The sequence below is a fragment of the Pinus tabuliformis genome, chromosome 2_1 (genome assembly GCF_031772625.1).
Source record: "Pinus tabuliformis cultivar Carrire ecotype Pingquan chromosome 2_1, CPIR1, whole genome shotgun sequence".
Lineage (NCBI taxonomy): Eukaryota > Viridiplantae > Streptophyta > Pinopsida > Pinales > Pinaceae > Pinus > Pinus tabuliformis.
In genome coordinates, this window is record NC_142299.1 from 549,504,980 (window position 1) to 549,520,684 (window position 15,705).

The following is a 15,705-nucleotide window of genomic DNA, read 5'->3' on the forward strand; positions in this document are numbered from 1 at the left end:
TCCTTACCTTATTCAATTGCCTATAATCAATGAAAAATATGAGAGTACCATCTTTCGTCTTTACGAACAACACAAGTGCACCCCAAGGTGATAAATGTGGCCTAATGTATTCCTTGTCAAGCATCTCCTTTAACTGCAATTTCAACTCTACTAGCTGTGGAGTGCTCATCCTGTAAGGTGCCTTCGATGCTGGTGCTACCCCTAACACCATCTCAATAGAGAAATCCACTTCCTTGTGAGGTGTTAACTTTGGAATTTATCCTGGAAACACAACCTAATACTGTTGTAATATAAGGTACTTCTTTAATATTTATTCATCCTTAATATCTTTTCCCTTGTGAGAAGATATATGTAATGAAAGCATCACACAACATTTTCTACAACTACACTTATCTTGCATACCGGTAAACATCCTCAATGATGTAGGCTTCTTCTTCCCATGCTAAGTTCTCTTTTCCCCACTATCATCCACATACTCAATGGCCTTGTCGAAGGAATCCACTTTGGTCCTATGAAGGTATAGACAATCCATACCCAAAAGCATACTATACGATAATCCTAATGGCAGTACATTCAAATGTGCTTCTATAGGCATACCATTTAACTCAAATGCACAAGGTCTTACCCAATGGTGAACTCTCTTCTTGGTACCTATAGCCAACTATACCAACCAAGATTCTGCATGCAATTCTTTTCTCAAATCATACTTATCCACCACGCCGGGATTAATATAACTATAGTTAGATCTGGGATCAATCAAAATAGAAACAACTTGATCACAAAGCTTGATGTCCATCTCAATGATAGATTCTTGATGATCTGTGTGCCTTTTGTCCACAATTGCATAGATCCAAAGAACGTTATGACCAACATCACCAATTGTATGTGCATCCTAAGCACTATAGATCTGCGGTCTACCACCCTTATACTACATAAAATCCCTCTTACAATGATCCTTGCCACATATCCAAGACTGCAATGGTTCTCTATCATTGCCTCTAACCTACTTCTCACCATATCCCTTCTTAGTTGTATTGAACTTCTTGCAAGGGACTACATTTTCTTACTAACCTGCATCTTGAGGTATTCCTCTCTTTGGTGGCCATTTTCCTTTAGCTTTCTCATAATTTTCCTTTCAGGTCACACTTAGGATAAAATTTTCACTTCGACTGCTCATAATAATGTTTCAACTTTCTGATAACCTCCTCCAATGATCTAGGCTAATTGAACTCAATCTCGTCTCTATATGCTACTAGAAGTCCACTGATGAATATTTACACCTTAGCCTTCTCCTCGAGGCAAGGCACATATCTCAACAACTACATGAACCTTATAATATACTCATCATTTGTCATGGAACCCATCTGCAACTCATAAAACTCCCTAGATTTCTCATAAATATTTTTTCCTGAAGAGCCTCTTAAACTCATGCCCAGTCAAATCATCCTCATGTACACCTTTAAAATTCTTCACATATTCCCACCAAATATCTTCTTTACGTTTGAGACTAAAAGTGACTATATTTGCTTTCATGTTTTCTGAATACTCACGCAATCTAAAGAACTTCCTCATACCAAGCAACCATGCCTCTACATCTTGTGATTTCTTCATCTCTCCAACAAAGGTAGGTGGATTTTCATTCTTAAACTCATCTAGCAAGTATCCCATATCGCTCCCCCTATAAGGATGATAACGATGATGATCATGATGCATGTTTGAACCAGAATTAGAATAGTACCTGTGTCCATCACCTCTCCTATCCAGAGTGTAAAAAACCTACCATCTCTGATCGTGTCATCTCTATGTGACATATGAACACCATATGATCTACTTCCATATGACCCATTAGTTCTGTCCTCCTTCTCATGGTTGATCCAAACTGGTCCCTGTTGCTGCAATTCTGACAAACTATGATGTAGTATTGCGTTAAAATATTCTTGTTTCTCTTATGCATGCATGATTTTGTCATTGTCTACCTTACAAATCCTTATTTCTTCCTTGAAGCTTCTCAATGTATCTGTCAGATTAAAAGAGTTCCCAACACCACGTTACTCATTTGATTGATAGGGAGTCTTTGTAGTCTACCATCTTGCTAGCCATTTTGATTTTTTTCTTGCAAGGCATACTATGTCAGTTAAACCAAGTCACAATAATTCAAGGTACCTTAGTATACTTCATGTAGGATACCTTGTCTCTAAGATCAAAAAATATGTGTGATAGATGTACGATAGAATCGTGACAACATATAAAATATAGAACATAGGCATGTAACCATATGTCCATCATTCTAGCTAGAGTCCAGTCATCGATGCATGACCATGACCTTATGCATCACAAAAACAACCATATCATTGTATGATGATCATACACAAATAAAAACATGTACCCAATCATATACCCATTGCAACACACTTCACACAACGACATCCGTATTCCCATGGCAACATCACTACGACCATGACAAACACCATGCATATGCAACAAGAATTCAAGGATGACTAACACATGTGAAAATGTCATGATTGCATGAACAAAAAACACAACCCATCTAGTCCGAGGGGTGAACCATACTCTGATACCAATCTGTAACCACCCTCCTCCCACATCTACCCAAATAACTAACCAACCAACATGTGATGAGAGGCTACTATGATAGGATTAAACCTCCTTGGTGACCTTAAGGAAACGGAATCGATGGAAACACATCAACCATACCTTCAACATCAGTGACAAAACTCCTAGGAGACAACCCAACCACTCAGGCATCCTTCCCCTAGGTCCCACTGTGTTCTTAGAGCTATTGACCTCTCTATGATCTCATTTTATGGGCATGCCAGCGTCCAGGGATCTCTAGATTCTTCCACAAGCGTGAATTTTGCCAAAAGACCTATGCGAGTGTCTACAGAATTTAAGGCACTTTTCTGTCCTAGAATTCTGGCCACTACCCAGAACTTGTTGTAGCTTTCAGAATCGATTAAACACATGATGACAGGACTAATAAACCAAAAATAAACTTCAGGACTAGGCCCGACTATCCCCAACTAGGACTGAAATTATGTCAAACACTTCACATCAATGTAATCTACAGTTCTAGGATACAATATAGAACATGAATGACTAAAAACTCTTATGAAACATGACAAGAAGGATTGCCACCTTCTCCCTTGAAGTGTTATGACACCAATTAGGTATTTCCTCCATCATTTTAACCATTATAGGTATATACATGAAGGAACCATGACATGAACTAGCCAATTAGCCACACTTATAACCAACATATAACCATGGAAATAACAGTGAGATAGAAACCATTAAATCCACATATAAACAAGTACAAAAGCAAGAGAACTTAGATTTTATTAACCATAGGAAAATCTGACCATGTTCGAGACTTCCACGTACCATCTCACCGTAGACATGGTTGAACCAAATATTTATTTCATCCAGTCACCCCCATGCCATATTCCAAGCATGAATGTGGGATCATGGATAAAACAATCCAAAAACAACCAATGTAATCAAGAGTTTAAACCACCTCCACCCTCACCAAACCTTGATCACACTAAAATCAGTGCTCCGATCACAAAACTGAACCAAAGTTGGAATGCCATCCAGAATCCATCAATATTCTTGGGGAATTTTCCATCTCCTTGTCTCTTAGGTTATACCGCAATCCAATACCATATCACAAGGTCTTAAAACAAGACACCACCCTCTTAGGCTTTACCATAATCCACACCGAATCACTAGGCCCTAAACTGAGACTTCTCCCTCCGACTTTACTATTTATCCCACCAAATTCGGTCAAGTGATTTCTAGGCATTTGGGAATGAACCTTGAGACCACCTCCACCTCGGATTCAAAAATCCATCTGGAAATTCTGAAGCTCAAAATTTATATAAACATCCCAAAACACTATGGCATCCAGAAAAGTATTGGCGAGGTTGAAAACGTCTATCATAACCCAACAAAACCATGGCATCGACAACAAGAGAGCCATACACTAACATGCAAAACCATGCATGTCAAAACCAACTAGGAAACCACACATGCAATATGTTATCTGAAAGTATTCCTACTAAAGTTGCTTGATCCTACTCTTCCTTCCTTGATCCTTTCTTTCCTTCCTTTCCTTTTACTTTCTTTTCCTTTCTTGCTCCAAATCTAGAGTGCTCCAGGAAAACTCTAAGTGTCCAATAGTGAGAGAGAGAGAGAATAATGAGAGAGCTCAAAAACTTTGTTGACAAAAGGTTACCAATTAATCATCATAAGCCTTTTTATTAGTGAGGCATCCATTTTCCATTACTTTCTTTCATTTTCCTCCTCACATGAAACTTTTCACCGTTCACCTTACTTTTCTCCAAATTTCCTTTATTTTCATAAATAAATGTGCCAAAACTGCCTTTTTTTGGTTTTATGCCTTTGCCTTTGCCTTTTCAAATTTCCTTTAACCATAAACAAATCTAGTGATTCCCACTAGGATATATTTATGCATCATTCAGTTTGGAATACATGTGCCTTACCCGTGGTTTTACCTTTGCCTTTATTAACTTTTATTACATAGAATTTTCACGAGGGTTGTTACTTTAAGGCTTTCGTGGAAGACCAGATAGAGAAAAAGATAAAGGTGCTAAGGACATAAAATGGTGGAGAGTTCTAGAGGAAGGAATTTGAAGAGTTTTGTAAGAAGTACGGTATAGCATGGAAGAATACTACTCCACACAAACCTTAGCAAAACGAAGTTGTAGAAAGAATGAACAAGGCATTGATGGAAAAGGAAAAAAGCATGATCAGTGGTGTCAGGTTGGGAAAGGAATTCCAGGTAGAGGTGGTAGAGACTACATATTACCTAATCCACATATCATCTTCATCAACGTTGGAGGATAAGAATCCACGAGGTATGTAATAGTAAGAAACCCTCTCTTTCACATCTTAGGGTATTTAGATGTGATGCATATCTACATGTTCCAAAGGAGAAGGAACCAAGTTTGATAGTAAATATTAAAGGTGCATCTTTATTGGGTATAAGGATGGTTTAAAAGATTATAAGTTTTGGGACCTAGAAACAAGGAAGATTATGTACAAATGAGATGTGGTGTTTAGAGAGGTGAAAGATGTTATTAAACATGAATTCCTACCAAAGGAACATGAGAAGATAGAGTTTGAGGTAAAGGAGGAAGAATCAGAATTGACAGTAGAACATGAATAAGAAGATGAAGAGATAGAAACTCCATCTATGAGAATATTTGTTCGAGAAGCAAGGCAGCCATAAAGGTATAGTCCATTCTCATTTTGTTCAAAATTTTCTTTATCTATTACTAATGATGAAGCTAGAATTGTCAAGGAGGCAGTAGATTCAGAGGATGGAAAACTTTGGAAAGAGGTCATGGTTGATGAAATAGGATCTTTGGACAAAAATGAGCTTTGGATTTGGTGTCGTTGTCAGTTGGAAGGAAACCCATTGGAAGATAATGGGTGTTTAAGAAGAAGATGAATACAAAAGGAAAGGTGGAGAAATATAAAGTTCAGTTGGTAGCAAAAGGTTATTCCCATGTGTTGGGAGATGATTTTGGTGATCTTTTTTCTTGTGTTGCCAAGGTAGATTCTATTAGATTACTTTTATATGTTGTTTTTGCTTTTGATTTTTATGTAGAACCAACATATGTGAAGAAAAAATTAATTCATCAAGATATGGAAGAATAAATCTACATGAAGCAACCTGAACATTTTGTAGTGAAGGGAAAGAAAGAATTGGTATGCAGGTTAAAAATGTCTTAGTATGGTTTAAAACCATCAAAAAGGATGTGGTGTCATAAATTTGATAGTTGGCTTCACCAAAAGAAAAGAGCATCATTGTGTGTATTTTAAATTAATTTGTGACTATGTTATTTATTTGGTCTTGTATGTGGATGATATGTTGCTGATTGGAAATGATAAAGAAGTTATCCGTGATTTGAAGACCCAATTTTCCTCCAAATTCGACATGAAGGATATTAGTGCTACGAATTATATTTTGGGCATGGAAATCAAATGAGACCAGGAAAAAAAGAAGCTCTTGTTAAACCGGAGGAAGTATGTCGATATAATACTACAGAGGCTTAATATGTAGGATATTAAACCGGTAAAGGTTTATTTCATGTAAGTGTAAAGCTCTATATTGAACAGTGTCCCAAGACATAAGAAGAGGAAGAGGACATGTCCCGTGTTCCATACACAAGTGCAATCGGTATCCTAATTTATAAAATGGTTTGTACTAGACCCGACATTGCACATGTAGAGGGAGTATTGAGCAGGTTTATGCCAAAACTAGGGAAGGAGTATTGGACAACAGTGAAGCCATTTTTCAGGTCTTTGTATGGCACTAGCAATTATGGTTTGTGCTACCAAGGAATACCAGGATTGGATAGAATTTTAGACATCCATGGCTGGGCTCGATATTTGGATTAGAGAAGATTTACAAGTGGGTATGTGTTTAACCTATTTGGAGGTGTGGTTAGTTGGACGAGAAAGAGACAATCTCTAGTGACACTTTCAAATACAAAGGTAGAATGCATGGTAGCCACTCATGCAACCAAGGAAACAGTTTGGTTGTAGAGATTGTGTTCAAGTATGGGGTTAGTACAAGGATTTGTAAGGATATTCTATGGCAGCCAAAGTGAAATTTTTTTGGCAATAACCCTGCTTGTCATTCAAAGATAAAGCACTTTGATGTACAGTATCACTCTGTTAGGGATATGGTTGAGGTCAAAAGGTGTCGTTGGTAAAGGTGGACACTTTGAAGAATGTTGTAGATACATTGATGAAGTTTGTGAGCACTGAGAAGTTTTATTAGTGTAGATAAAAAATGGGTGTTGTACGGCTAGACCAATTACTAAGCTCCAAAGTGAGCCTCTGCGTGGAAAAGAAAACAACAAGTGGGAGAATGTTGGGTGTGTGTTATATTCTTTCTAGAATTAGTACCATGCATGGGGAGGGGGCGACAGTCACAAGGTGTGAGATAGCCTCCCCTGTTCGTTGCATTGGGTGCAACCTTCCTATTTGGGGGTTTGAAGGAGGTGGTACCCCCTTGTATGGGGTCTGGGGCAGCATCCCAGGAAAATATTTTTGGACCCTATATTAGGTGGATGTACCCACCTATGGTTTTGTGCATGATGGTTTTTTTCCCATGGTATTTCGTGGATACGATAAACGAAACTATGACTATGTTATAATCCAAGGTTAATGGATTGGGCTTTATGAATACTTCGACGTGTATATATATATGAATTGTAACATTGAAAGGAATATAATGAAAAATCAATCTTGTAGTCCCGTTTTAGGATTCAGGGGAAAATCTCTGTGTATTTTTTTTTTGTTTATCTCCATTGTATATTTTCTATTTTTGAGAATTTTTTTGCAGGGAATTTATCTACAAGGGTAAAAACTATTCATGACACATAATCCAGGGTCGCAGGCTCAAAACTAGGACCCCAGTCACTTCGATTGCCATGTAGTGAGAGCGACTGCAAGTCCCGAGAAGCATGCATACCCATGTCGTGGGAGGGACTAAGGATCTTCGACAATGAAGTGTCAAGTTGTCTCATGGATTGATCACCTAGAAGGGTTGGTTGGCTCTTGTGGGTTCTCTAACATGTGCAGAAGGTCAGATTGGTTGCGTTGTGTCGATTCCAATTCCTTAACTATACCTGGGCATTTGAATCAAATTGTAGTAGCCTCTCATTACATGTTTACCCCAACGGAATGGTTAACTTGTGTAAATGTGGTAAGAGGGTGTTACAGAGTTGTATGAGAGCATGGTTCACCCCACGGACTGGATGGGCGGTGTGTTGGTCATGCATTCATGTTGGTTCCATATGTGTTCATTATAATTGTGGTCTATGTACTTGTTGCATATGCATGGTCTTTCTCATGGTTGCATTTGGTTCTCCATGTGGAATTTAATGGTGTGTTTTTGGATGTGTTGATCATGAGTATAGGTTGTTTATGTACTGATTATGCATGATAGTGTCTATATGTATCGTGTGTGTATGCATCTTGTACGTATGTTGATTATGCATACATTGATATGGGTGTAGTTGTTATGCATAAGATCATGATGTGTGGTTGATATGGCCATGCATTGATGATTGGACTATGGTTAGGATCATACCTATATGCTATTATGATTATGTTTATACATGTATTGTTCTAATTTGGTCGACCTTGTAGATGAGATATCCTCCCCGAGATATACTGATGCATGTTTACTATGTTTATGTTTTGGTTTAGCTGACATGGTATGTTTTGTAGGAAAGAGATCAAAGATGACCAGCAAGATAGTAGACTATAGTTCACGAGACTCTCCCTATGGATCAAATGAGTGGAATGATGTTGGTAATTCTTCTAAGTTAGTAGACACGTTGTGTTGGGTAGGGGTCCCCTAGGTCTAAGTTTTGTCCAAATCATGTAAAGACTTTGCATTTTGAGGAGCAGAGTGCGAGTAGTGCATGGTTATAAGAGTCAAAAGGGCTTTAGAGTGTGTCAAAGAACCTTATTTTGTAAAGGGATGGGATTATCTAAAGGATTTTGAGCTTACAGTTCCCATTTCAAAGTTTACATTGGTTTGATCTAGGAGTGATTATACATGCATTGAAGATGTGTATCAACTATCTTCTTGGTAGGAGTTTTCTATTGATGAGCAATCACAGTGGGTTGAGGTATTTGTTTGACTAGCCGAATCTAAATGTTAGGCAAGCTAGATGGTTGGCGACCCTCAGTTTGTTCGACTTCAAGATTATATACATTAAAGGAAAGGAGAACCGATTTGTAGATGCACCTAGCCAGAAGGTACATGTAAACCATATAGCAACTATGAGCTCTTACAGGAAAGAATAACATGATAGGATCCTGCAAGCAAGATAGCAGGATGACAAGTACATGTAGGTCCCTCACAGGTTATGGCAGAGTACAGGTATAGGAACATATATAAGTATAGGTATAGGTACATGTACACGTGATCACGATGCAGACTATTGTCTCACGACTGATTGTTTGGTGATATTGAGGGATAGGATCTATGTGCCGAATTGCAGTGAGATCAAGAAGCTTATCTTGAAGGAGTTTCACGAGAATCCATACTCGGGTCACCTAAGATATCAGAGCACATTGACGATGGTGAAGAAGTTATACTACTCGCTGAATCTGAAGAAGGAGGTCGCAGAGTTCATGGCTAGATGTTTAGATTGTCAGCAGGTAAAGGCAGAATGTAAGCATTCAGATGGTCTACTCCAGCCTATTGCAGTTCTGGAATGGAAATGGGAGGTCATTTTAATGGATTTCATTACAAGTCTTCCAAGGACAATGAGACAACATGATTCTATTATGGTCGCTCACTTCATTCCAGTGAAGACTACATATTCAACTAGTGTGGTGACATAGGTTTTCACAAGAGAGATAGTGAGATTACATGGTGTTTTGAAGAAGATTGTGTTACACCAGGATGTGAAGTTCACTTCCAATTTCTGGAAGGAGCTATTTGCAGGTTTGGGTGTAGAGTTGGCCTTTAGTAAAACTTATCATCCACATCCAAATGGATAAATAAAGAGGGTCAATAGGATCCCCGAGGCTTTGCGAAGGATGTACATGATGCACCAATGAAAACAAGTAAGAATGAATAATTTTCAGACAAACTTCCTTTTTTCGAGTAGTAAAAATGTTTATAACGTAGAAATAGTTTATTTTATTAATAAATAAACCCATATTAATGAATTTAAAAACAAAGAAGTAAAATACTGTGAACATAAATGGTTCCAACCAAGTCTAAATAGATAAGATATCTGTTCATGACACAACTCCAGCACCTCCACATAAGTAACCTTCAGCTGAGCGAGCCGGCACCTTGACATTGCAACCAACCCTAAGAAGTCAACTAGACCATATATCTCACGTGAGTTAGGTATAGGTTTCCTCACTAACTATGAGCTGTTGGTCCGCTGCTTTACCAATAGATAAACTAGATCATCGGGGCAATGGGTAGACTGACAGAGTCGGTTGCTAGTTTAACATTTGATAATGTCGACTAAGCATTGGAAAATCAATACAGAATGGGAATCTCAGCGAAGCATGGGAATCTCGCGGGATGCTACTATTTACGGGGCCATTAACAAATTGAATCTGCGGTAGACCATTGAATCAGAAAGTTCTTATTACTCAAATAACGATGAATTCGACATTAGGAACAGTGAAAAATGGATCTTATATGCGCAAAAGCAATGTATGGTAGATTTGAAATTAAATAGGATATTTTACCTATAATTCAGCAATTTATAGTTATGTACAACTTCCTATAAGTCAGAAATGTATGTCTACGTAGAACGGTAAATCTTAGATAATATCTCTTTATAATTTTTTTCATTGTCATAGTTATTCATAATTAAATAAAGGTAGATGGTCTTTTAAATAAGAGATGGGTCAAGGTAGTTTGTAAGCTAAAGAATGGAATAAGTAATGCTTAAATAATAAAATATGTAAAGTTTAATGTGCATATTCTAGAAATATGACGGATATAGTGAAGTTAATTTTTTGACATCGAGAATATTCATAATATTCTTATAATAGATAAGATTAAATATTTAAGTATAAATTAAGTGTTTTTGTTAGAAAAATAAAATAGATGTAGATTTCAAATTTTCTTATATGGGGTAAAAAAATTATAGATGATATTCTAGATAAATAATTTCATTATCAAATATATTTATAATTTCATAGTCAACTTTAAATTAAATAAGAGAATAAGAAAGGTAACTTGTAAGTTAAATAATAGAACGAGAAAAGATTAAAGTAGATTGTAAGAGAATAAGAAAGGTAACATGTAAGTTAAATAATAGAATGAGAAAAGATTAAAGTAGATTGTAGATTTATTTTCGAAATGAAATGGATGTGTAATTCAATTGTTAGAATTCACTCATGTCAATCACATTTCCAAAATATTCCCTAGACAATCCACATTAAACTTTGTCTATACTACAACCTCACTCATGTTTATCATGCATTAAAAATATTTTGGAATTTGTAATGGAATTACGCTATGTAGGTTTATATGGACAAATTAAGTGCTCAAAGTTCAAATAAAGTGTTTGAGTGAAAATGCTAAAAAATGTGGGGTAGTTCTGCAATTCGGTAGGATATTTTTCTTATCATTCAAATAGATAGCCATAAATAATGTGCTTGATAAATACTTTCATTATCAAAATTATTCATAATTAAAATAATACAACCATATTAGTAAACATGAGTTATATTGGTTGATATACACAAATAGACCTATATCAACCACATTAATAATTATTACTCGTATGGTACAAATTTAGTATTATTAAAACACAATATATTATTATTATTATTTATTAATATTAATAGTAATAAACTTAATATTTTAATCCTAATATTAAAATCCTAATACTAAGACTCAATACTAAAACCTAATACTAAAAGCTGAATATTTTCAATCTAATATTATGAAGCCAAATATTCTAAACCCAATATTATAAAACATAATATCATAAAATATTAATAATGTATTGAATCACACAATAATAATGATAATAATAATACTTTCAAGTCTCACTAGCACAATTGGACGAGGATGGGCCTCATTAGGAAAACGACCCAGGATCAAACCTCATGAGGGTGGTTGTCCTTGTGTCAGAGGGAAGAGACGTGCTAAAAATTCTAGTCAGCTTAGCGCTAGTGTGGCCCAGGTCAGCTACAATCCTCGAGTGACTTACATAGATTAGATGCGCCTATGACGTAATTCCTCAAGTTATAGGGAAAGTCTAGAGGATCCAAGACAACTTGACAAATAAAAGAATAGATTGTGAGAGATTTTTGAGCGAAAATCACATGGAGTACCATTTGTCGATGCGTTTCCAACCAACTAGTGTGGTTCATCATCCTGACGATGAACCACACTAGTTGGTTCGAAACGCGTCGACAAATGGTACTCCATGTGATTTTTGCTGAAAAATCTCTCACAATCTTGATATAGATCACAGAAGCCTGAACTCTATAAATAAAAGAATAATAATAATAATAATAAGGCAACATTAGTATTAATATGAATATTAATATTATGATTATGATTATGATTATTCGTCCTCAACTTTGTTAATATTCATATTATTAATAATAATATTGATTGTGATTGACTAGGAATGACCTTAGCTATGTATGGTTGAGAATGTTTTACTTTGGTGAACCATGGTTGAGTATAATTGAATATGGTTGAGATATGTTAACTGAGGATAACTATGATAAATATAGGGTAAACATGGGGTTGACCAAGTTTGATCATGTTCAACTATTTTAATGATTACTATGAAGGTTGACTTTTTGTGACTATGTTTGCTAATGCCGTTGACTATGTTTGACTATTAATATTAGTCAATATTAATGATAAGATATTATTTTGACAAGAGATGAGGAGCGTTGACCATAAAACATAGTCAACAACATTATTAAATGTGGATGACTGTTTTCGTATTGTCGCAATGCAATGTTAGCTAAGTCACAATATAATGTAACATTGCGAGAGTGATTGTCATATTGTGACGGTCCGACACAATGAAATGTTAGATGGATTTCTCTCACATTCCAATGTCACAAAATGTTTGATTATTACTATTAATTAATATTATGAGTAGATAATTATGTTTAACCAAATTTAAAGAGTGTTTATGACCAAACATAGTTAAATATAGTTGAAAATGGCCAACCCCATTAGCAAATGTGGTTGACTAATTTTAATACCCAATATTAAAACCCTAATATTAAAGGCCAATATTTCACACTAAATATTCTAAAACATAATTATAAAAGTATTATTAATATTAATATTAAAACATGGTATTAAAATTCAATACTAAAACACTAATGCTAAAACTACAATGATAAAATCTAATATTATAAAACATAATTATTAAAAAATAAATATTATTAATATTAATTAAAATCTAATATTATAAAACATATTACTAATATTATTTCTTAATATTATTGTTAATAAACCTAAAATTATAAATCTTAATATTAAAACCTAATATTTTAAACTCTAAAATTAAAACCCAATATTGTAAAACCTAATATGTAAAATTCAATGCTAAACTTCGATATTATAAACCCTACTATTTTAAACATAACATTATATAACGTAATATTATAAATTATAAATAGTATATTTAATCATATAATAATACTAAAGTAGTCAACTTTATTATTATTATTATTATTATTAGTAGTAGTAGTTGTGGTGGTGGTGGTGTTCAACTTAACTAATATTAATAATAATATTATTATTGTTGTTTATTATGACTCACCAACGATGATCTTGGTTAAGTGAGGTTGAGAATGTTTGACTTTGGACAACCATGGTTGAATATAATTAAATTTCGTTGAGTTGCGTAGACGGAAGAGGGCTATGATAAGCATAGGGTTGAGCAAGTTTGGTCATAGTCAACTATTTAAACAATGACTATGAGGTTGACAATTTTCAATTGTGTGTTACAAATGTGGTTGAATAATTGTATACTGTCACAATGTGACATTGAATAAATTGCAATGTAATGTGACATTGGAACAATGATTATTGCATTGACTGTCACATTGTGACAATGTTTGACACAACATGATATTGGATAGATTTCTCAATCATTCCAACATAACAACATGTTTGATTATTAATATTAATCAATGTTGTGATTAGGAAATTATTTTTACCTAAAATTAAAGAGTGTTTATTGTCAAACATAGTCAAATATAGTCGATCATAGTCAACCACATTAGTAAATATAGTTGACTAATTTTAAAACCCTAATATTCAAACCCAATATTTTAAATTCAATGTTATAAAAACTAGTTATTAGAAAATAAGTATTGTTAATGTTATTTATTATTATTAATATTAATAAGCCTAATATTATAAACCCTAATACTAAAACACAATATTTTAAACTTGATATAATAAAACCTAATTATTTAAAAACTAATATTATATAATTAATAATATATTTCATCATATAATAATGATAATAATATTGAGGAAAATCGAGCTAGCGATTATTCAGGGAGGCGATTTTCGAGCTAGGGTTACAGGTTTGTAGAAGTGTTCTCCATGGAGGGATGGAAAGGAGGGAGCTCCACTCTGTCCTACAAATAGACAGTGACCAGCAGAGGTAAAAAACCGATAGAAGAATGTAGACGCCCTTCAGATGTAAGACAAAGAAACAGGGAAGAGGAGCAGGATGGCTCTAAATCGATGGAGAATAATAACACTACAAAAAGCATGGAAGCGGACAAGGAACGGGGAACAAAAGACAAGGAATAAAAGGGACCATGCAAGCCCAAAACTACTATCACGCCCAGAGTAGTTTTGAATGATCCTGCTATGCAGGCACATAGGGACCATATGCAGACTTATGTAATCATTTGTAAATTCATGGGCTTATGGCCCACTGAAAAAGCTTTACAAACATGGATTAAATACCACTGGAAACCAAAAGGAAGCATAGAACTACATCTGGGGTCAAAGGGATTCTTTACTGTTGTTTCTTCAAATATTGAGGATAAGGACAGAGTGTTTGAAGGAGGGCCCTACTTTTATGCAGCAGCAGGCCTGTACATGCAACCATGGGTTATGAATTTCATCCCAAAACGAGAAAATTTTACCTCGGTATTAGTTTGGGTTAGACTCTACTCTCTACCTTTGGGTTATTGGCAACTGGAATCCTTATCTACCATAGGAAACAAGCTAGGGCATTTTTCCTAAGCCTCTGAGGCCACCAGAAGAGGAAAATACACATCCTTTGTAAGAATATGTGTGCAAATGGATCTTTCTGGAGCTTTGCCAGATGAGGTAATCTTGAAAGTGTTTGATGAAGAATGGGTACAAATAGTGGATTATGAGCATATCCCATTCAGATGTCGTAAATTCCATGAGCATGGGAACCTATTCAGAGATTTCCCTCTCAGTAAAATGGAAAACAAGGGCAAAGAAAATACCATGAAAGATTTTGAAATATTTCAAAAGTTCGTCCAGAAAGGAAAGGGAAGCAAAAGGGTATTGAAGCAACTTCAATCAGAAAAGCAACGAGCCGATCAAAATAGATTCCAAGCCCTAGAAGAGGAGGATGTGATAATGGAAGAAGATCGGGTCAAGGGAGACAGTCCAGTGGAGGAGGGGAATGAAGAAAATGATGAGAAAACACAAAACAACAATAAACAGAAAGGAGAAATGATGAGTGACTTAGAACTAGAGATTGATCAGGAAATGACCCAGAGTGAGATGGAAATGGAGGAAAACGAACTCCAGGATATTCTTGAAAAAGAGAATCTAGATCTAGAAGAATTCTTTAAACAAGGCACCAGGGAGGAAGTGGATTCGTTACCTCCAGAAGAGTTCCACAGAATTCAATAGCTGTTCTTATGGAAAACTCAAACCAAAGGGCTGGAAAAGCAAGGGAAAAATGAAAGATAGGGTAGTGAAGGAGTGAAAGCTATGAAAACCACACCAGGATTAGCAACCAGAATCCCAGGAAAGAAACAAGGCTGGAAAAAGAAAAACGAACTGTTGATGGAATGTGGAAAGCTAATGATAGAATCAGGTAAGATGAAAGACCTATCTAGTTACTCCTTTACAAATATTTAATAATGAAGTTCACTTCTTGGAATATA